Source organism: Pinus tabuliformis, chromosome 6 (assembly GCF_031772625.1).
Source record: "Pinus tabuliformis cultivar Carrire ecotype Pingquan chromosome 6, CPIR1, whole genome shotgun sequence".
Classification (NCBI taxonomy): Eukaryota; Viridiplantae; Streptophyta; class Pinopsida; order Pinales; family Pinaceae; genus Pinus; species Pinus tabuliformis.
The window spans coordinates 1607331208-1607354092 of NC_142292.1; positions in this window are offsets into that span (position 1 = coordinate 1607331208).

Consider the following 22885-nt stretch of genomic DNA (forward strand, 5'->3'; position numbering starts at 1 on the left):
GTATGCTATCCTTTCAAATGCTCTGAGCCCTATCACCATAGCCCTAGCTTTGCTTATGTAGAAATTGAGTTAGGGTTTCCAAGTTCCTCCTTGAGTTACCTAGGGTAAAAGCAATGAAGTTGCCATGCTTTTCAACTCTTTCCCATTTTACTCCTTCATTAGGATTAGAAATCCTCCAAATAGGTCAAATATGGATGTTTCCTTGCTTTTCTTGAGTGATTTTAGGAACAAATATCTAGATATTTATGAGTCAATTCGTTCCTTGACCCTTAGAACTTCACTAGGATTCCACTAATGCTATTCCCGAACTAGCAACTTGTGTTAGTTGGGTCACTAACGCACCCTTAGGCTTGCAAAGAAACTTTATAAAGCAGGTTGTCAGTGCATAGCCAGCGTTAGTGTGGAAACGAGGCATGTGATCTTGCCTTTGCTTCAGCTATCATGTCTTTCCCCTCTGAGCTGATGAGGAGGCCAATTTGCTGTATAACAGATGCCCCCTAAAGTATGAGATCAGAGGCTGCGACGATGGCCGAAATACTTTACTTAACTATAATTTTCCTTCTTCAACAAAAAGAGGGGGAGGATTGGAGCTTTGGGTGGTACGGGAAACCTGATACAACACACACACACACACACATATATATATAACTACTAAAATCATGTCCTGAGTCGGGCATTCCCATGCTTAGTAGCTATGTCAAAGTGATTTTCTCACAAAAGAGATATGACGATGTTGGCCACCGATAAGCACAATGCGGATCCAGTGTTATAATAGAATCATTCTGATGAGCTGTCCCCAAAAAATAATATACGCAACTTGGGAGAGGAAACAAGGCTGAGTGATGCAAGCCTCTCCCCAAGGTCTTGATTTCCACTTCACCGAACAACATAGATCGATACATGTGAATATATGCGTTGATGTCGAACATGCATGAAATCATCTAATTACCAGTCAATAATGGAGATTGTTAATAGATAGGAGGAAGGACACAAATAATGGTGATGCTCTCCAAGATGCACATTACAATCTAACGAGTGTGAAAGATGTTTTTGTTGTCGAACACCCATAGAATCGCTTAACTAGGAGCCAATAATGAGAACCCCTGATCAAACACAAGACAACATGCCACTAATGTCTGCAAGTACCAAGGCACTGAATGTGTTTCTAGGTTGTCTTCCTAGATAGAGTGTTGAAGTTGATAGGAAGATACCTCTCGAAAGGTAGGCAATAATGTGTCCTACATCAATCAACATGAAACGGGACAAGAATTATTTTGTTTTTTAAGGAATATTTGAGCATTGGGTCTAAACAACAGAGAGCATGATGAAAGGATATGCATGATGGGTTGATGGAGGAAACAAAAGGTTAACCCTTGAACAATAGAAGGCACGACAACGGTTTTAACCATGCAGCACTAGACTCATGAACACCAAAGAGTGTTAGGATACAAAGATGCAAGAACATTGGGGTATTTAGGCCAAACTCATAGGATGGTAGGATTCATATTGAGAGGCTATCACAAGGAAGGTTTATTTGAGGGAGTACCATGTTCAAGGGAATGATTGCTGCCAAACCACACTTTCTAATACTGAATGCAATTGTATTGTCTACTTTCCCCGTTTGATTAGTTTAGTGAGTCCAGATGGGTAAACTCATCGATCTTTTCATATTTTAAGAGTCTAGAAAGGATCGCGAAAAGAGCAACTATATGCCCTATTTGATTAGTTTAATGAGTCCAGATAGGCAAACTCGTCGATATTTTCATGTTTGAGAGTCTGAAAAGGATTGTAAAAAGAGCGACTCTATATCTTGTCTGTGTAGTTTAATGAGTCCAAAATAGACAACTTAGTGGTCTTTTCATATTTAGAGAGTCTGAAAAGATCGTAAAGAATGACTCCATGGTGGTCCCTTTGTCATAGTTGTTAATCGGGTGCGACAGAAGGTTAATAGTATACCCGGATCAGTTACTTTTCCATGAGTTAATCTATTGAATCCAGATAAAGAGAAACCTATGTTCAATAGATGTTGACCTCATTTTATTATGAGTATGAGGAGACAGACTAAAATCGTTTGTCGTTGTGAATTTTTAAGGAGTCACGCGACAACAAACTCAATACCTTCATCAAATTTTATTGAGTCAAGTGAAGAAAACTCAAGGTACCTTTTTCAATTTAGTGAGTGAGGAAAGAGAGGTAAAAGAACTACTCATTCCTCCTTCGTAGATTTAACGAGCCCGAAGGAGGGGAAAAGCTCGGGGATTTTTCGATTTAAGAGCAAGAAATGGTCCCAAAAAAGCAAGTGCTCTTGTTGCTGCTGTAGATTTTTAACGAGCCTAGTGACAAAAACTCAGGATTTTCAGTTTAACGAGTGAGAAAAGTACCTAAAAGAATGATCAGGTCATCTTTATAAATGATTAATGAGCCTAAAGAAAAAACTCAAGATTTTTCAATTTAATGAGCAAGAAATGTACCTAAAAGAATGCTCGAGTCATCTTTATAAATGTTTAATGAGCCTAAAGACAAAACTCGGGATTTTTTTAGTTTTATGAGTGAGAAAAAAGTGCCTAAAAAGAATGCTCTAATGGTCTTTTTCAGTTTAATGAGCTAGAAAAAGAGCGAAAAAGAGTTGCTCATACCATTGTCATATGTGTTTAACGAGCCCAACGATGACAAACTCGAGGATTTTTCAATTTTGAGAGCAAGAAAATATCCCATAAAAGAATATGCTCATATCTTCTTTGTAGTAGTTTAACGAGCCCAAAGAAGGAGACTCGAGGTTTTTCGGATTAATGAGCAAGAAAAATACCATAAAAAGAATGCTCGATCTTCTTCATGGTAGTTTAACGAGCCTGAATGTTATGAAACCAGCTCACAAAAAGATAGAAAAGAGAGATCCACGACTTAGAATTCAGCCTCTTCGAGGGGGCAACCTCCTTTACATTACATAAATGAACAATTCTTGGATGATACAAATGAAAATACCTCCTTTCTATATATAGGAGTCTAAGTGGTCCCAATACAATCAGAGCCTACATAACAATAATATTGTAGGGCACAACAATAACAATAGTGGGCTTCTATGTGGCACAATAGTAACAATATGGGCACTACATGGGTACATCAATATAAATAAGGGGTATAACTACAATAGTAATGGGGTAATCACTAGTATTATAGGGACCCAACATGCCCCTCTCCTTCAAAAAAGTGTTGTCCTCAACGCTTGAGTAGTTCAGGATACTTCTGCATAAAATTCTCGTCCTCCCATGTGGAATCTTCAGCAGATAAGTTCTTCCACTTGATAAGGTACTCTGAAATTGATCGATTTCGTAGCTGTCGAGTTCTTGTTTCTATAACTGCTTCCGGTTCCAATATAATTTTTCCTTCTTCGTCAAGTTCTGGCAATATTGTTTGAACTGGGAGCTTGTCGCCTATAACCTTCTTTAAGCATGAAACATGGAAAACTGGGTGCAATCGAGAAGCTGCAGGAAGCTCCAATTTGTATGCCATTGTACCAATCTTTTGCAACACCTTGTACGGACCATAATACTTTGGTGATAATTTATTATCCTTCTTAGCTTGCTTGAGGGACATTTGCTTATATGGTTGTAGCCGTAGGAATACCCAATCACCTACATCAAAACTTCTTTCACTGCGATGCTGATTTGCCTGTTGTTTCATTCTATTCTGTGCCAACACAAGGTTATCCTTTAAGAGTTGGAGGACTTGTTGTTGATGTTCGATGTGATGTTCCACTACCTGAACCTTAGAATTTTCTCTTAAATATGATGTGATGGATGGTGGTTGATACCCATAAAGTGCCATAAATGGGGTCATTTTTGTTGCTGTATGAAAGGAAGTGTTATACCACCATTCAGCCAGAGGCAACCATTTGACCCATTGTGTCTGTTTATCAGATACAAAGCAACGAAGGTATCCTTCCAAACATTTGTTTACTATCTCAGTTTGCCCATCAGATTGAGGATGATAAGATGAGCTATGAGCTAACTGAGTACCAAGACAAGAAAATAATTTTGTCCAAAAATTTCCAGTGAAAATGGGATCTCTGTCACTTACAATAATCTTTGGGTTTCCATGTAGCTTTTGAACTATTTCCATAAATGCAGTAGAAACTGTACTGGCTTTAAATGGATGTGATAATGCACAAAAGTGTGCAAACTTCGTAAGTCTGTCAACTACCACCATGATGACACTCTTTCCCTCAGACTTGGGTAAACCTGTGATAAAATCCATTGAAACCTCCTCCCAACGTTGGCTTGGAATGGATAAAGGTTGTAATAGACCCGGTGTCTTAATTGTTTCAACTTTATTTTGCTGGCAAACCAAACATTCCGCCACAAACTTTTGAATATCTGATTTAAGGCCATCCCAAAAAAATTCCTTCTTAACCCTGTGGTAAGTTTTTAAAAATCCTGAGTGCCCTCCTAAGGGAGAAGTGTGCAATTCCATAAGAATCTTTTGTTTTAGCTGGGAATTCTTACATAGGTATAAGCGATCTTTGTACCATAGCGAATCATTTTTCCAGCTAAATGTATCAGAAGTACTGGAATCTTGTTGTAGCTTTTGAATAAGTGCCCACACTTCTTCGTCGTTCTTCCATTCCTCCCTTGCTTCGTTTATCCAATCTGGTTGGATAATAGAAATGGCACACAACAATGCTTCCACATCCTCATCCTTTCTTGAGAGTGCATCTGCCACCACATTTTGCTTCCCTTTTTTGTAGATGATTTCAAAGTCATAACCCAACATCTTTGTGACCCACTTTTGTTGCTCTTCAGAGGATAATCTTTGTTCTAAAAAGTATTTAAGGCTATCATGATCCGTTTTTACCTTGAAGTGTCTTCCCATTAGGTAGGGTCGCCATTTCTTAAGTGCATGGAGTATTGCCAACATTTCCTTCTCATAAATAGCTTTTCTTAAAAACTTTCCCTTGATTGGACGACTTTCAAAAGCAATGGGTCTTTCATCTTGCATTAGAACAGCACCAATTCCATTTCCTGAAGCATCACATTCCACAATAAAGGTTTTTGTGAAGTCCGGCGTAGCTAAGACCGGTGCTTGGCACATTGCCTCTTTAAGATGTTCAAAGGCCTTTGTTGCTTCCGAATTCCATGAAAATGAATCTTTCTTCAATAATGTTGTTAGAGGTGCAGCTATTCTCCCATAATTCTTAACAAACTTACGATAATACCCTGTCAACCCAAGAAATCCTCGCAGATGCTTTATGGATGTGGGGATTTTCCATTCCTTAATGGCTTTAATTTTTCTAGGGTCTACCTTAACTCCTTCATGAGATACAATATGACCCAAATATTCCACCTCCTGGACTCCAAAGAAACATTTGGATCTTTTTGCATATAATTGTTTCTCCTCCAATAGTTGTAACACCCTGTCAACATGTTCAACATGATCCTTCCAAGACTTGCTGTAGATTAGTATATCATCAAAAAATACTAACACAAATTTTCTAAGGAATGGTTTGAAAATTGAATTCATCAAACCTTGAAATGTTGAAGGTGCATTGGTAAGGCCAAAAGGCATGACCAAAAATTCATAATGACCCTCATGAGTTCTAAATGCTGTTTTCGAAATGTCTTCGACCTTCATTCTAATTTGATGATATCCCGAACGAAGATCCAACTTGGTGAAGTAAATTGATCCATGCAATTCATCCAGTAATTCATCAATAACAGGAATGGGGAACTTATCTTTAATAGTGAGCTTGTTGAGCTCCCTATAATCTGGACACATGCGCCATGATCCATCCTCCTTGTGCACCAATACTACTGGAGCTGAGAAAGAACTTTGACTCGGTTGAATTATACCAGCCTCTAACATTTCTGCAACCATACGTTCAATTTCACTTTTTTGGACATATGGATATCTGTACGGCCTGATGTTTGGAGGAACACTTCCTGGAATCAGATGAATAGCATGATCATGATCACGCATAGGTGGGAGACCTTTGGGAGTATCAAATACCTTGGAATGATTGTCCAGGACTTTTTGGAGATCTGGAGAAATAGATGATTCTAATGTGGAAACATCTAGTGAACATAATTGTGCAATTACACCTCTTTGCTCCTTTTTTAGAAGCTTTGTCATTCCATTAGAGCTGATTATCTTTCCTGGTTTCCCTGCAATACCCCTTAATTCAACTTCCTTTCCTTCCACAGAAAATTTCATGAAAAGTTCTTGAAAATTAAAAGCTATTGTACCCAAGGATTGTAGCCATTGGACTCCTAGTACAACATCAGCACCTCCCATTGGAATGGAAAGCATTGGGCTAGTCAATACATATTCTCCCATGGATAGCTTGATATTATGGCACTTTCCAGAACAATTTATTGTTCCTCCATTTGCAATCATCACTTGACACTCTGGAGATGGATATAGGAAGCAATTCAATTCTTTTGCTACCCTACAATGAATAAAATTGTGGGTGCTTCCTGAATCAATCAACACTATTACCTTTTTCTTCTTGATTTGTCCTTCTATCTTGATGGTTTGAGGAGTGGTAATTCCCGCCAATGCATTACAAGATATGGTTGGATTTATTTGTTCTTCATCTAGGCTTTGTTCCTGGAATATATCCTCTTCTTTTGACCTTTCTTGCTCCTTTTCTTCTTCCTCTTCACAATCTATGTAGAATAATTTCTTCTCAGCACATTTATGACCTTTTGTGTATTTGCTATCACAATTGTAACAAAGCCCTTTTGCTCTTTTTTCTTCCAATTGTTGTGGTGTCAACCTTGTAGGTTGTGGAAGACTATGGGCAACAACACTTCCTTCTTTATAGTTGTGAATGGTATGCTTCCTAGTTGCCATAATTTTGCTTTCCATTTTTCTTGCTAACCTGAATGCCTTCTCTAATGAATCAGGTTCCCAAAGGCGCACATCACGTTGGATATTATCCTTTAAAGACCCTATGAACACATCAATCCTATGATCTTCTGGAATATCTTTTACCCTTATGTTCAATTTTTGGAACTCCTCAATGTGCTCCATTATTGAACCCTTTTGTTTGAGACTTATCAATTGGCTAAAAAAAGTGTTGCTTTTTGTATCTTCATAATGTGCTATTAATTCTTCCGTAAAAATGGCCCAAGTGATAAATGGTTTACGAGAACAAAGCCATTGATACCATACAAACTGATTTGGTTCCAAATATAAAGTTGCCATACGTACCTTTTGTGTGTTTTGCACATTATTGAGATCGAAAAATTGCTCCATCTGTAATATCCATGTGGCGGGATCCTTGCCGTCAAACTTCCTCATATCGATTTTTGGAACATGGTGAGTCTTTGATCCAACATTAGAGTCTATGGAATCATGATTAACATTTCTTTTGTCCTCATCATGAGTTTCCTTTACTACCTTTTCACCATTAGTGACCCTTTCTTGTAGCAACTTCTTCAATTCTTCCATGTTTGTATTCAAATCTATCTTCAAATTTGCCATCGAATCCTCCATCTTAGCTTCCATGCCCTTTATCTTAGATTCCACACCATTTACCTTAGATTCCACGCCACTTATCTTAGCTTCTGTTAGCTTTTGTGAGCGTGACATTTGTTGCACTTGTTCTTGTAATTTTGATATATCATGTAGCATTTTTTCCTCTTCTTCATGAGTCATGCTAGAGCTTTCAGGTTCCTTACTAGGTGTTTGCATTTTCTTTCCTTGGGGCATCAGTTACCGATAATAATGCTTTACTATGCCCTTTGAATTCCGTTAAACCAAGCTTACACAAAAATTAAAAAAAATTAAAAAAAAACTACACACCTTTTTTCACTTTATAGAAGCCTGATATTGAATCTGATGTATCTCTGTAATTTCGGATCATCCAATTCTGAAATTGCTACCTGTAGTAGCCTTCTGCGTCCTCTTTTCAATGCCACAAGTCTGAGCCAAATTGGATTCTCCAAGGAAGAGTTATGTGAAATCTCCCACGGTGACTTGCTTTTAGACTGGTTCAGTAGAGCGAAGTTGTACGACGTGCCACGAGTCACTGTTTCAACCTTTGGATCTGAAAAACACCCACAAGAAACTACAGTCCGCCCTCTTTCTGTACCTTCTTACGAAAATTCAATCCAATGCTTAGAAAGAAAGTTATGACGCTTTTCCCCAGGTCACCTGTTTTGAGTGTAATTCAGGAGTCATCAAAAAGACCAACTTCCTGAGATCATATCTCCGAAAATATCGTGCGAAAAGCTCTGAAATTCGGACCCAAGGTTAAGCGCGATGTCTTCTCAAATGGGTTTTTTTTGCTACTTTTGAAACGTCACAGAAAAAAACGTTATATCGAAAATGCCACGATGACCTGTTTGGAGCAGCGAAACCCTAGAATCCAAAGCTCTGATACCAAATGTTATGAAACCAGCTCACAAAAAGATAGAAAAGAGAGATCCATGACTTAGAATTCAGCCTCTTCGAGGGGGAAACCTCCTTTACATTACATAAATGAACAATTCTTGGATGATACAAATGAAAATACCTCCTTTCTATATATAGGAGTCTAAGTGGTCCCAATACAATCAGAGCCTACATAACAATAATATTGTAGGGCACAACAATAACAATAGTGGGCTTCTATGTGGCACAATAGTAACAATATGGGCACTACATGGGTACATCAATATAAATAAGGGGTATAAATACAATAGTAATGGGGTAATCACTAGTATTATAGGGACCCAACACTGAAGAAGGAGACTCGAGCATTTTTTGGATTAACGAGCAAGAAAAATACCATAAAAAGAATGCTCAATATTTCTTGATCTCATGCTTGACAATAGAAGGGTCTATGCCATGCATTTCCTCATAAGACCAAAGGAAACCATCGCGAAAGTCCTTAAAAGGGTAGGTGAAGCTCATAATTTCCTCAGGATCACGATTGGCTCCAGCCTGTATGTTTTCCATGATGCCTGTCGTGACAGAAACATTGATGAGCAATGTTTTTGAAACATTGCCCATGTTTCCTTCCGCCTCCAAAGTTTGGATAGTCATATAGGGTGAGGAAATTATTTCTAGTATGTCAGGTGATAGGATTTGAAGAGGTATAATGTCTGAATCAGATATCGAAGCACATTGGTGCGAGTCCTCCCAAGGTCGCTCCTCTAATCTCATGATTTTTCTAATAGCTTTGTCCTTATGTAGGACTTGATTGAGTGGATCGAAAGAAGGAGTGGTTATGGGAGGGGTAGTGGGACCACTGGCTGTAACCAAAGTGACCATAGATTCAGATGTAGATTGAATGGCTTGGTAGGCCAATTCAGCTGGTGACAACAACATTTGTTCTTCGTAAGTGTCAATGTTTGAAGGGGCCAGAAGGATCTAAGGATTGGTTAGTTCGTGAGGAATGGATGAAACCATAGAGACTGTTTGTGGAACCGCAAGTGACGGAAGAGGGAAACAACCCATCAGGGAAGAGCCCTTCAGTAGACCGGTACTGATACCGACGTAAGAGTCAAGTACACCACCCACTAAGAGTATAGAGCTACTAGGTAACGGAGAGTAATCTGGGGTGCAAAAGGACAACTGGTCCACTGTGACTATCTTTCCATCCAAGGGAAAGAGGATGATACGGAAGACCGAAGACACAACGGCCTTTATGGCATAAGTCCAAGTGTGGCCCAAAAGCATATTATAGTCGAGTTTATGATCCACTACTTAATATCTATCGTTACCGTTTTCCCACTCAAGGTGATGGGATAGCTAGCTAGGTAACCTTTTGGGATGAAAACATGGTTGTCAAAAGCTTTAAGGGAATTCGATGGCGGGGATAGGGTTGGAGAACACAAAGCGAGTCAACGTGAAGCTAACATGACACAGGTAGAAGCACCTTCATTGCTAACAGTTCTATGTATACCTTTACCTTTCGAAAAGATTTGCACCTGAAATGCAAGCTGGTGAGAAAGGGGAGGTTTACATTTTTCCATGTCAAATATTACAAGCATGGAATCCTGTGGGTCAATACCACCAATAACTGAAAGCAAAGCTTTCCTTTGTGCTGGACATGTTTGTTATACTTTGAGCGCCGACATAGTTGATGATGCGTGTGCCAAGTCTTCTACAATGCTATAGTTTTGGGCGGCACATGCAGATGTATTGTGCGTTGTGCGTCGAAGTGCCCCTTTAGGGGGGTGAATCACAAGGTCAGCAACTGGCCTTTCGATATGCATATCGTTGGGTGGAGGAGGGTTTTGACTTGAGGAAGGTTCCTCTACATGAGCGATAGGAGCTCCATAAGATTTGGCTCTGGTTTGTAGATCTACCGTTTCAAAGGTGTAAACGGTAGAAGATCCTTCACCAATTGAAGGATTTTGTGAAACACCATTGCCTCCTTACAAGGATTGGGGTTGGTTTGCAATAAAGTTTTGTTGCTACTGAGCGGGGAAAGGATTATTCAGGACAATGGGGGTCCTACCAATATCCTTGTTAGCAATGAAATCTGTGCATTCCTGAAGATGCGGACACAGATATGTCATGTGGTATTCAGCACAGATTTTGCAAGGGAATCAGGCAGGTTTATCCTTTCCATCGTTAGAGGGCTCAGTAGCCTTCTACTTTGGGTTGTACTGCTTTGTTGACTACTCTTCAAAAGGAGCGGTCTTTTTCTTATTCTTCTTGTTCTTACCACCGGGATTTTGTGTAGATTGCATAGAGTTTATCGTGGTGGTAGGAAGAGCAGTCGATTTGGTAGAGGGGTCCACTGACATGTAGGAAATGTGACCGCTAAGTTGTTTTACACCAGCCCCAGTGGTTGCACTGACAATCCCATCCGCGTGCACTCTGGGGTGCTTAGTAGCGGAAACATTGGAGTTACAAGGGGCATTGGGGATTATGTCATAAAGAGTGCCAGACTACGAATATATCAGATCTAAGTGATGGGCATGACATATGGATTGGTCTTCTATGACCGCACCACCTAAAGCGACATCTTTAGCGATTTGTGGGAGTAAGGACTTGCAGAACCAGTCTGCTAAGAGATAGTTTGGGAGGGGATCTTTGACCAACCTCCACCTATGTCTCCATTCATGTACATGATCGGAGGTGTGGGTGGTGGTATACTGACGTAATGAAGTGAGGAGCTCTGTCCCAGTCTCGTAGCGAATGGGTAGCTACAAGTGCTTTAGGAATTCCATCACTAAAGCATTGAAGGTTTTTACTAACGCGTGTGGTAACTGAATGTACCATTTAGCTGCGTTTCCAGTGAGGGTGCAGGGAAAAAGACGTAACTGGACACTATCGTCCACCATGGAGTTTGAAACACACCAAAGATGGTAGGTGGTGATATGGGTGCCCATATCCTCCCCTTTCTTTCCTTCGAACTTGGGGATGTCCATTGGTATCTTATGCAGGATCGACGGCCAAAGTAAGTTGTGGTAGATGGGGTCATTTGTGAGTTTGTACAAGTTGGGTATATCCAACATTGCCAAGAAAGGCAGAGAGTGTGGTGCCCCCAACTTAGACCAAGGCGATGACATATGACTTGAGGAGCCTTGCGCTCCTCCCATCGTTTGAGTCCCAATATTATACATGGGCTGCGTGGTATAGTAGTTGCCTTGAGGTATGGCATTGTAGTGTGGATTTCCATGGGGATTTTGATATTGGGGTATAGAATTTCCCCCAAGATAAGCAGTGCCCCCTTGACTCATTTGAATTTGTGAGTAGGGTGCCCCCATGGATTGGTTGGGACCTCCTTGAGGATTCCCGCCCATCACAGAACTAACCATTTGTCCTTGATTAACATAAGGAACGCTCATGTCAATCAGTGACTGACCATGCATGCCTGAGAATGGAGGGGGAATTGTTACGTTCCCTATCAGTGTGTACATATTGGGAATGCCCCTAGATACTTGAATCTAGGGGTTTGAACTGGACAATGGTGGCCAACCATATTGTTGGTGGATGGGAATCACGCCAATAGTTCTATATTGAGAATTATAGGGAGCGTTGTATGTAGCACTTGTCGAAGGTATACAGTTTGACACTAAAGGGGTGGAACCTGGCATCAGCTAGGTTCCACTCATGGAGGGTGTCATGTAAGTGGTTGTACCTAGGACAAATGGGATAGTGGGGTTTGCCATCAACGGTGTTGTGGTGACTATCGACTGGGGAAGTGGTGGAGGAACAAAAGTGTCCACAAAGTTCCACGACCCGTTAGTCGTCGATGGGATGGATGGAAATGTTCCACCTACAGAAACAGGGAGTACAGGTGCCGCTGGAATCAAAAGTGGGTCCAACGGATTTGTGAGCGGAGGGTTAAAGTGAGGAAGAAATCCTTTGGTAAAGAAATTCTCCAGCAAAATTGAATCGTCGATTGTCCAAAAGGATTCCATGTGAGATCTGGGAGACTGATTCCCCGAAGATGAGGAATCGGGTTTACTGGAGCTCGACATATCTTCCACAATGAGTGGAGGAAGTCCTAACAATTATCTAGATTGACGACGAGGGTCGGATGTAGCCATGGTGACTGTTAATTTTTATCATTATATTTTTTAAAGTCTCAAATGATAACACACGGGTGCCTAAAAAATGTAAAAAATACACTAAGTTGATCAATTAGAAAATAGAGGGAAATGACCCTGTCTGATAAGCACTGATCACTGGAGATGAAACCCAGTATCACAATGAATAACAGAGAGGGTTGGCCAAATATACAGTTACAATTACTCTAGAGCTTTGCCTAAACCTCAGATTGATGGGCCAAGTACTCTCATGAAGATGAACACCCTCCCAAAAACTGAAGACAGAGTAGGTCTGTTTTTGTTAGGTACCAGGGCAACCCACCCAAGTCACCTTGTGTAAGTCCATAAAAGCTTGGCCACTAAGGATACCTCAAATCACAGACACTACCAAGGGGAACATAGTCGCAGACAGTACACTGTGTGGGTAGGATACTTGAGTCCCTGACTCAGCTCCAAAATCCTGAAGGGATCCCCAATACACAGAATACCCAAAGGAGTTACAAGCGAAGGAGGGCTACCTTCACTTATAGTTCGATGTTGTCTCATATTTAGCTCCGCTTTTATTGGAGTGGTCCTGGTAATATGAGTGCAGCAGGAATTTTCTCTCTTTTAATGACACTAGTTTGGGTTTTCGATCTTGGGCAGTTTACTCACACTGCCTATCCCAAGATCCTAGCCTGAACTAATGTTTGTTTGCTCAATAAAGAGTTACTAATTGATTTTAGGTAAATTTTATGTGTACTTTTTTATTGTCTTCGGTAGGGGAGTTGACATATGAAATGTGATGAGACTCTGACTCAAAAATCATGCACAAGACAATGCTTTAAAAAAAATTCAATTCGATGAAAACAAGTTGTATTCTACAGGTGAGAGTCTTTCACATATTCATATTCTTTCCATGCATCCTAGTCATTTAACACATGCATAACCAATGAAAATCTTTCCAATGTTTTCTTAACAACTACTTGAAACCAAAATAAAGCAGCTTTTAACCAGCTAAACAAAAGAATGAATAAAAAATGTGGATCTTTCTTTCATAAAAAATGCTTTTAAGAAAGAAAAAACAAAACTTATTTCCTAAAAAAAAACTTTTAGGACACCTATTTTGCTAACAAAATGCAATAACATATCCTCTTTCAGTCCATGAGAAGGCTTCCTATCCCTTTTGGTTTGTAGACACAGCTAGAAATCAAGGTTTTAGGAGACTAACGCTCCATAACAGTGGCCACAGAGAGTTACTGGGTCCACTAATTGTTACACCAAAAAATGTCACCATGGCTATTTACAGTTAGTATGGCTCTATCAACAGTCATGCTATCCTCTTAGGCAAGTCTTATGCCTCTACTCTCCATGTCAAACTCCAAAAAGAGAGAAAGTCTTTATAAATGTATTTATCTCTAGGTACGCAGGTTCTCTCAACCTTACCTGCGGGTACGCACCCAATGTTCACAAAAACTGCGTCCTTGGACGCTCTGTATGTAAAGGGGCAGGTGCGTCCCCCTGTAAAGGTCAAAATGCGCAAGTTTCATATTTAAAAAGTTACTTGTGGTCATTTCTAGAGCATTCTAGAAGGTTGTTCGACGTGTATTGAGCGCCTCCAGATGGTTCATGTACCCCTACCAAAGAGGAACTTATCCCATCAATAAGGGAGCTATCCCATCCAAAGAGGGGATTATCCCATTGATGGTGGACCTGATTAACTTCCTCTTGAGCACTATAAATACAGGCATTGGGCCAGAAGGAGGGGAGGTTGAAAGCTAAACATTTCTAAGGGTAGATGCTGCAGGAATTAGGACTCCCATTTAGAAGCTTGTGAGGAGAGATTGTCATCTTTACTTGTTCTATTTGGAAGTGGGTGAGCTTTGTCAAAGTAAAGGAGAACTCTTGATGGACCCTGGGAGGGACTTGCACAACACCAAGGCTCAGGTTGTAATTGTTCCTTTTGTTTCCTATTAATGCAAATGAGTCCATTCTTCTCAATAACTTGTTATTTATGAGTTGTTTCATGTACTCCTTGGTCTATGTGTTAAATATGTTTTATTCTATGAGATTGTCAAGTGCTATTTAATCGTTTGATTGTTAGTGGATGCAGGTTTCAAAGTGAAGGAGGAGCTCATCCGGATCCGCGGAGCTGGACTGCTACAACAGCGTTGGACTACAGGTAGGATCTAAACACTTGATTTCTTATATAGTAAATGCATGTTTAGAGAAGGATTGCTCTTGTTTGTCTTGTTTGTCACTAGAGAGTCTTAGGCTCCTAGGGAGGTTGATTTGTGTCCACACTATCGACTCTTTCCGCCTAACAAAATGGCGACTCCGCTGGGGAATCCATTGATGTGAAAGTCTTTTCCTTTGTATGTAACTTTGATCTGAGAAAAGTCATTTATTTTCTGGTTTTTGGCTCTGTGACTTTGTTTTTGGGTGGGTTAGCTTAGGGTTAGATTCAATTTAGTTTTTCTTGAATTTTCCAGTAGGACACACCCTCTGAGTATTTCACAGTGCGTCCCTGGACGCACTGTTGCTGTGTGCACAGAGCGGGCCCGCACCTGTCTTAACGGGTTGCCTGCGTCCCCTGCTAAAATTTAAGAAAATTCCATTTTTTGCATTTTTTCTCTTAGATTTTGCTTTTTCTTAGTTTTTACTGCCCAGATCCATTAGTCTCTTGTCAAAGATCTTCACCTGAACTTGTTTCGATAGCATTGAGTGTTTTAGTGGATTTCATAGAAGTTTAAGCCCTAGGGTTTGATTTTTGAGTAGGTCTTGTAGTGACTTTGGCGGTAGAAGTTGTCAAGCCTTAGATCTCTCTGGTTTTGTCAGCCTTCTTAGAAGTCAGACCTGTCATAAAGTCTACCTGTGAGAGAAACTTACCTTTGAGTGGTCTCTTTGGCAAATTTCGAAGTGCTTGTTGATTGAGTGTTGAATTCCATTTTACAAAAAGAACAAAAAGATTTGAGTTTTGTTTTGACTGGTCTTTTGATTCTGCATTAGCTGGTCCTTGGCTTGATTGTGGTCAAGTAAAACAACCTAGAATCATTCTTGTGGGCTTTTGCCTCGTTAGGTTTGCTTAGAGTAAATTTCCTTTTGATTTGCTTGTGAGTAAATTTTCCATAGATTTTATAGTTTTTGAGATTAATTTTCGTTAAAATAGATTTATATGTTTTATTAAATAAAAGAAAATACAAAAACATCTCCTTTGAAAAGTTTTGTTTCAAGTGGCTTTGAGACATTTTGAAAGAAAAAGAATTTTTTGTGCACGTAAAGAGTGGTCATGTTTGTATGCTTGAAAAGATAAAGAGAATTGTTTCTTTGATTGTCTTTACTAAGAAAGTTGTTTTCTATAAAATTTGCATCTCTCAACTCTCTTAGTTAGGAATTTCATTGAAAGAGGAAAGTAGCGTAAATCATCTTAGGTGCATCTTTGTAGTGGTTTGAGTCGAGTCTACACACCATTGGTTTCACTTCCGCTACCTTTTGTCTTTAAGAAAAACCATAAAATTAACGCTTAAAGTAAAATCAACGTAGTAACTTTTATTTAATAGGGCTCTAAAACACCAATTTAGATCAGGCTAGTGTCTTGGAGTAGGAGAGTAATTAACTCTCCAAGACAACAAAACCAAACAAGTAGCTTATCTTGTGATAGAATAAATCCAATTGTCTCATTTGTACTTTGGGAAAGCTCCTCTTAAAGGAGAAGCACGAGCTCGTGTCCGAACCAGTGAGGGGATCAATCCTCCCTCGTTGGGAACGACGCCAGACACGCACGTATTACAAACGGTAAACCTCAGATTAACCATTGTCGAGGAGCCAGGGGTCACTTGTCGGTAAACCTTGGATTATTGTCAGGGAACCGGCAAGGGGATTGAGCTTGATACTCTGCCCTTGCGTGCTGTCGGAGTGTAGACTGTTCCCCGAGGTGCATTTGTTGCGGTTGGTAACCTTAGTGACCATTATCTTTAGATTCTACCGAGGTGACGGTGGAGGGAAGATCCCACTGTACCTGGAGCAGACGTCGGCTAGACTCACTTGGATTTTCCGGGGGGTTCACTTCACTCGAGACGGTTAAAGTGGAGGAACTTGTGCCGGTCTATTCATTAAGCAGGTTGCCGGGGTAACTGTTCCACCCGCCACTTCTGTACTGAATCCGGCGATGTTGGGTTTCATCTCCAACTAGCGTTTTCGATCTGGAAGGCTACTGTTTGTGCTTGGTTTGACGCCCTAGATTCTTTAGGCATGTGATTCAAATTTGTTTGGTTCTTTAGCGACTTTAGGTGGTTTGATTTGAGATTTTACTTTGTTTTCGTGTGTAGTAGTTAAAAGTTTTTAGCTGTGGCGGAATTACCGAGACAGTCCCGTAGACTTCGGGGCAAGTCACCTGAGATTGTTACCGGAACTGATTTGTTGAGGAAACTCCGTAGATCACGGGGTGGATCTCCTGAAGACGTCCCGGGTCAGTACAAAGGGTTGAAGGTCCTTGTAACTCCTCCTAGTGGCAGTAAAGTAGGTTCGCCTGAAGAAGGAGAATCTTCCTTGGTAGTCCATCCAGATTACCAAAGTCTAGAGACAGGTTATAATCCTGAAGCTGTTACAGTTTCTGAGCTTGCTGGTAGTTTTTCGTCTACTAGTGATATAGGCGAAGAACCTGAAATATCTGAACCTGTTACTCCGACTTCTAGTGTTCCAGATTCACCAAGAGTAGAACGAGTTATCACCGAAAATCTTCCCACTGGTTTGATTGCTATTGAAGAACTTGCTCCAGAGGAAGAAATAGGTGTCCCTAACCTTGAAGATCAACTTACTATTGCGCTCAATTCTTTTGGGACGAGATTGCCGAACAATCTTTTGATGCACTTAAGCACGCGTTGACCCATGCACCGTTGTTGCATCCTCCCAACTACAACCAAGATTACTTCTTATACCTCGCAGCTTCACATTCCACTATTGGAATGGTGTTAGTTCAAGAAGATGAATTCGGAGCGGAACATGTGATATATTATCTTAGTAGGACATTAAACCCCACTGAGCTAAAATATTCGCATGGGGAGAAATTGGCCCTGGCAGCCGTTCAAGCTGTCCAGCGTTTTCGTCACTACATTCTTCTTCGTAAAACTATAGTTATTTCGGATTGCAACCCTATGATTTATATTTTGACAAAACAACTGCTAGGGGGAAAGTACTCTAAATGGATCGTTATCCTGCAAGAGTTCGACTTGGAGTTTGAGAAGTCCAAGTCTAAGAAATCCTTAGTTTTTGCGGAATTGATGTGTGATTTCCCGCGTGCTGACACAGAAACTGTGGCAGAGGAGTCCATTGCGGACGAATCTTTGTTTCTTATCAGTACTTTAGATCCGTGGTACGGGGATATAATCATCTATCTCCAAACCCAAACCTTTCGGCCTGAAGCTTCAAAGTCGGAACGTCGAAAAATTCGGTTTCAATCCCAGCAATACAAGATTATTGGAGATACACTTTATCGCCGGGGGGCAGACTTAGTTTTTCGACGTTGTTTAACTCACAAAGAGGCTGAGAGGGTTTTGAATGATTGTCACTCTGGAGCATGTGGCGGTCATATGTCTGGGTATGCCACAGCTCAGAAGGTGTTGCGCGCTGGCTATTTCTGGCCGTCCATGTTTAAAGATTGTATCATTGCGGTCCGGAAGTGCCACAACTGTCAAGTGTTTGATCGCAAGATGCGCGAAACCACCTGCTCCTCTCCATCCTATAATTGCCGTTGGTCCTTTCGCCAAATGGGGTATCGATTTTATTACTTGTAACCCTCACTCGGCCGGGGGGCATGCGTATATCATCCTCGCGGTTGATTATTTTACTAAATGGGCCGAGGCGATGCTTACATTCGACGCAAGCGGCAAAACAGCTGCAGTTTTCGTATTCAATCATATTATAACTAGGTTTGGTGTCCCACAAGCAATCATCACTGACCATGGGAGCCATTTTCGAAACATCATGATGACTGAGCTTACAAGCCAGCTTGGTTTGCGCCACGATAGCTCTACTCCTTATTATCCGCAAGCCAACGGTTTGGTTGAGTCTATCAACAAAGTTCTGGTTATCATGATCCGACGAACCATTGGTATTCATCGGTCGAATTGGCACAACATGTTATTTTCAGCGCTATGGGCATACCGAACCTCAGTAAAAACTTCAACAGGGTTCACTCCTTTCCAGCTAGTTTATGGCTTGGAAGCTGTGTTACCCATTGAATGCGAAATCCCATCACTTCAAATGGCTGTCGAATTACTCCCAGCTACTTCCGAAGAGGAGAAACGTTTATTATACTTAGCTCAGTTAGATGAGACTCGACGTAACGCTGCATTGGCAATCGAGACTCACGCGAAGCGAATGAAAGCTCAGTATGATAGAAATGTGACCCCTCGAAGTTTTTCGGAGGGAGACTTAGTGCTATTATATGATCAAGCTAACGATAAGCTAGGTGCTAGAAAATTCGTTCCTATGTGGCATGGACCCTACATTGTAAAGCGAAAGCTAGCAAAAGGGGCCTATGAGCTAGTAGATTTTGATGGGGACTCTTTGGGTAAACCCAGAAATGGACTTTACCTAAAGAGGTATTATGCTTAAATGGTGGGTATGGAGATTTTTTAGTTAGGTTAGGTTTTCTTTCTAGCTAGTGTGTTTGTTAGTTTGGTTAGTGTGCTTAGCTTAGAGAGTGTGTTTTTCGTCGTTATTCTGGCTTATCTTGGTTTTACTCTTGATATTGCAGATGTCGACGCCTCTCCAAACATACATCGGATTTGCTGATGGTGCTTGTCGTAGTACACGGAATATCTCTTCCGCAGCTTGGGTTATCTATTCGCCCTCTGACGAGTTAGTCTCTATGCATGGGGTAAGCCTCGGTCAAACAACGAACAACATTGCAGAATACAGTGCAGTGGTTGAATTATTATCCGAATCTATTTCATTTGGAATTCGACGTTTGATAGTGAGGTTAGATTCTGAACTTGTTGTATTACAGCTTAATAGAGTATATGCCATTAGAAATCCTGTGTTATTAAGGTTATTTTTGAGAGTGCGTCTCTTGGAACGTGAATTTGATTACATTGAATATCAGCATATTCCAAGGTCTTTAAATACATTAGCAGATGCAATTGCTTCTCGAATGTTGGACAGACATTTACGATAATCATGCAAGTAAATTTAAAAACATTTCATCACATATGTTAAACAAGATAAGCCGGTAATAATGATATATATATATATAGATAGGAGTGTGTCAAAAATATACATCGTCTTCGATCATAGGTTGAAAAACACCTTATGATTGGCAAAAATGATAAGTACAAAAAGCCAAAAATGTCATATGTGTCTACAAAAGTGACTAGCCAATCACTAGTGGTGCTCTCTATACGACACCACTGCACGGGCTACCTTACACAAAAACCTCCTAAACGGTCCAGGGACTGCGACTACATAGCACTGAAGTCTGATAGGAATATCATCTATGGTAGTCTCAGGTATATCCACCGTCAGACGCTCTAGATCCTGCTCCAACTCAGCTAGCGACTCTGCAGCCGCGTCTTGTGGGGCCGGTACCGGTGCAACTGGATGTCTCCTCTCAAAAGGCCGGAGGTTGGCTGGACGCCGTGGACCTACATCTGCATTTTGAAAATTTTTTACTGTCAGTTTTGAGACGATATATATAAAAACAAAAAAAATATATAATTTGAAAACTTGTGAAAATAAAGTACCTCTATCGTCCCATTGTTCTCCCTGTGGAAGAACCATGTCCGGATCACCTCGAAAATCTACTCCGGCATACGGAAAGTCCTGGATCGAAAAAACCTGGTCCTCTAACCAGTGAAAATAACTAGCAGGGAATCGAACAACCGTCGCGCCCTCATCAGGATGCCGGGCCATCACCGTAACCCATCGTATCAGCTTTGCCTCCCGAGGACCCAAGATATCAACAGTGAGATGCTGAGGGATTAGCATTGGAACTCTCTCTAAGGCAAAGCTCACAACTAGAGGCCCATATCCAAAGGTCTTCAGTTGTTCGTTCTTTGCCCTAGTCAGTTGGGCCTTCATATTGGCCGACACAGCATCGCACCAGTTGAAGATGGTGCCTCGAAAACAGTCAATCGCCATCCGCATTTGGGACCCGGTGGCAATATGTAAAGCGGCTGCACCGCAAATTCTGGTAACCGTGAAAGCTATCACCTTGAGTTCACGCAAAGAGATGTGTTTGATTTCTACGCCTTTCGCATGGTGTGCATTGGGTATGCACCAATCTGCCCGGAGACTAGCAAGGGATTGGCCACCCGGCCTAGTCCCGGCTAGATTGAGTTGCTCGCCCCTATTTGGAAAGCCAGTGAGAAAGTATATGTCAGAGGGCTCTATCTCGAGCTGGTGTCCTCCGATGTAAAAGCATTGCTCATGAATGTTCCATCTCTCAACCAGCCACTCCAAGAATCTCACCTGAGCCCTCATGCCAGGTATGGCCCAGTATTTATATAGTCCGCATGCTTTTAGGGCATCAATGGAAGGTTGATGATTGATTGCGGCTAAATCAACGTCCTCGTGCTCTCTTTCTCTCCAATCCAACATGGTGAGTGCCCTACACACCAAGAAACAAAGGTTAGAATTGATTTGGGAAAATTCAGATGGTTGTTTGTGGAGTTTGGGGTTTCAAATTCCGCCTTTCGCGGGGGACGCACCCCGCGTTCAGGACACAGAGCGTCGGGACGCAGCTGGCCTGAAGGTAGGCTGCGTCCCCCGACCTTTTTCCTGTGTGGGAAAAAGTCGGGGGACGCAGGTCACCCTTAGGGCACCTGCGTACCCCGCAGAGCGATTTTTGAAACCCAAAACCCCCCAAAAATCAAAACTAAAACCTAAAACAAAATTTTAATCGGATGAAATTGAAGAGGGGGATGTTGTGAAATACCTGGAAGAGACGGCGTTCGATTCTGACGGTCGGATTCTCCGCAACGACCACGGGAAGTTTCTTGCCAAAAGCCCTTTTCTCAACCTCAACAGTAAAATGGTAAAAATGACATGGTAAAAAGTCTTTTTATAGGTTTTTTGGATGAATGAATGCTAGGTTTGTTTATTTTTCACCATGGAAGGATATTTTTCAATGTATTTTTGCCTATCTTAAACAGGTATGAGTAATGTGTCGTTTTTGTGCAGGACAAAGGGATTTAGAGGGAAAATTGTCATTTTTCACGAACCAAAATATCAGAGTCATCTTTTAAGCCCTTTTCTGACTCCTAAAATATGAAAAGATTGCCGAGCGTTTCTTTTACACTCGTTAAAACGGAATTAAAAGACGGTCCCCTTATAGCCTTTTTCTGACCATAAAAACAGGAAAAGATTGTCGGGTTTTTGTCGTTTCAAACTCGATACTGGAAATAAAACGACGTGTCCTTGATCGCTTTTTACTTTTCAGGTCAGTGGCACTAATTATGAAAGTACTCCTTGGTCGCAAGATCAAGCGGTTCCCCCAGGTATTATTTTATACTTTTTCGGGCTTGAGGGACACAAATCTACGAAAAAGTTCAACTTGGAGTCTTCTTAAGTTTTTCAGACTCTCTAAAATTGAAAAACGCCGAGTTTCTCCTATACTGGGCTCGTTAAAATTTCACAGTAAAGGACCTGTTCAATTACAAACAGGAACGAACCACTCCTTCCTAGGCTTCGAATCAAAACTAGGTTGGACTCATCTGAAGGATGAGCTTATAATCAAGCATATGTTATCCTCCTCAAGCTTGTTAAAAATAAAGAGGTACTTGCCAGAAATGGTGGGGGAAAAGAGTGAAGAATCAACCTATTTGTTATCTTTTGTCTCAGAAGAAACTTTATTACCACTCTTGAACATGACACTTTTCATTCACCTGGGTTGGGAAATCTTTTACCTCACAGTTGATCAAACCACATTGAAAGTCTTCAGCCGGGTTCCGGGGATTAACTTTGAGTCATTCGTCACCAAGCCATCTGTTGTGTCGTTATGTGTTCAAGAGGTCTGCAAGCAAAACTTTCATCTGCAAAATACTTGTCATCCATTTGACCATCCCTGAGTCAGTCCTTACAGCAACATTTCTTCAACTTGAACAATGATTTCGTGTTGTGGGCTTGCCTGCAATGGGTCGCTTTCTATCGACATCAGCACATTATCTAGAGAGATGACTTAGAAATCGTCAGTGCCTTGAAGTCTGCATGCATCAATGGCAGGTTTCTCGCCTTTGACGTCAGTTTACATCATTGACTTTCGATCGAAGGATTCCGTGAAATGTTCGACATCAACTCATTCATTCACATCTCATGGATTGTACTGGGTACTTTGAGAACCATTGACATTACTGGTGGTCTCTCTCACACTTGTTAACAGTTTACATCATCGACTGGTAATCAAGTGGTTTCTACCA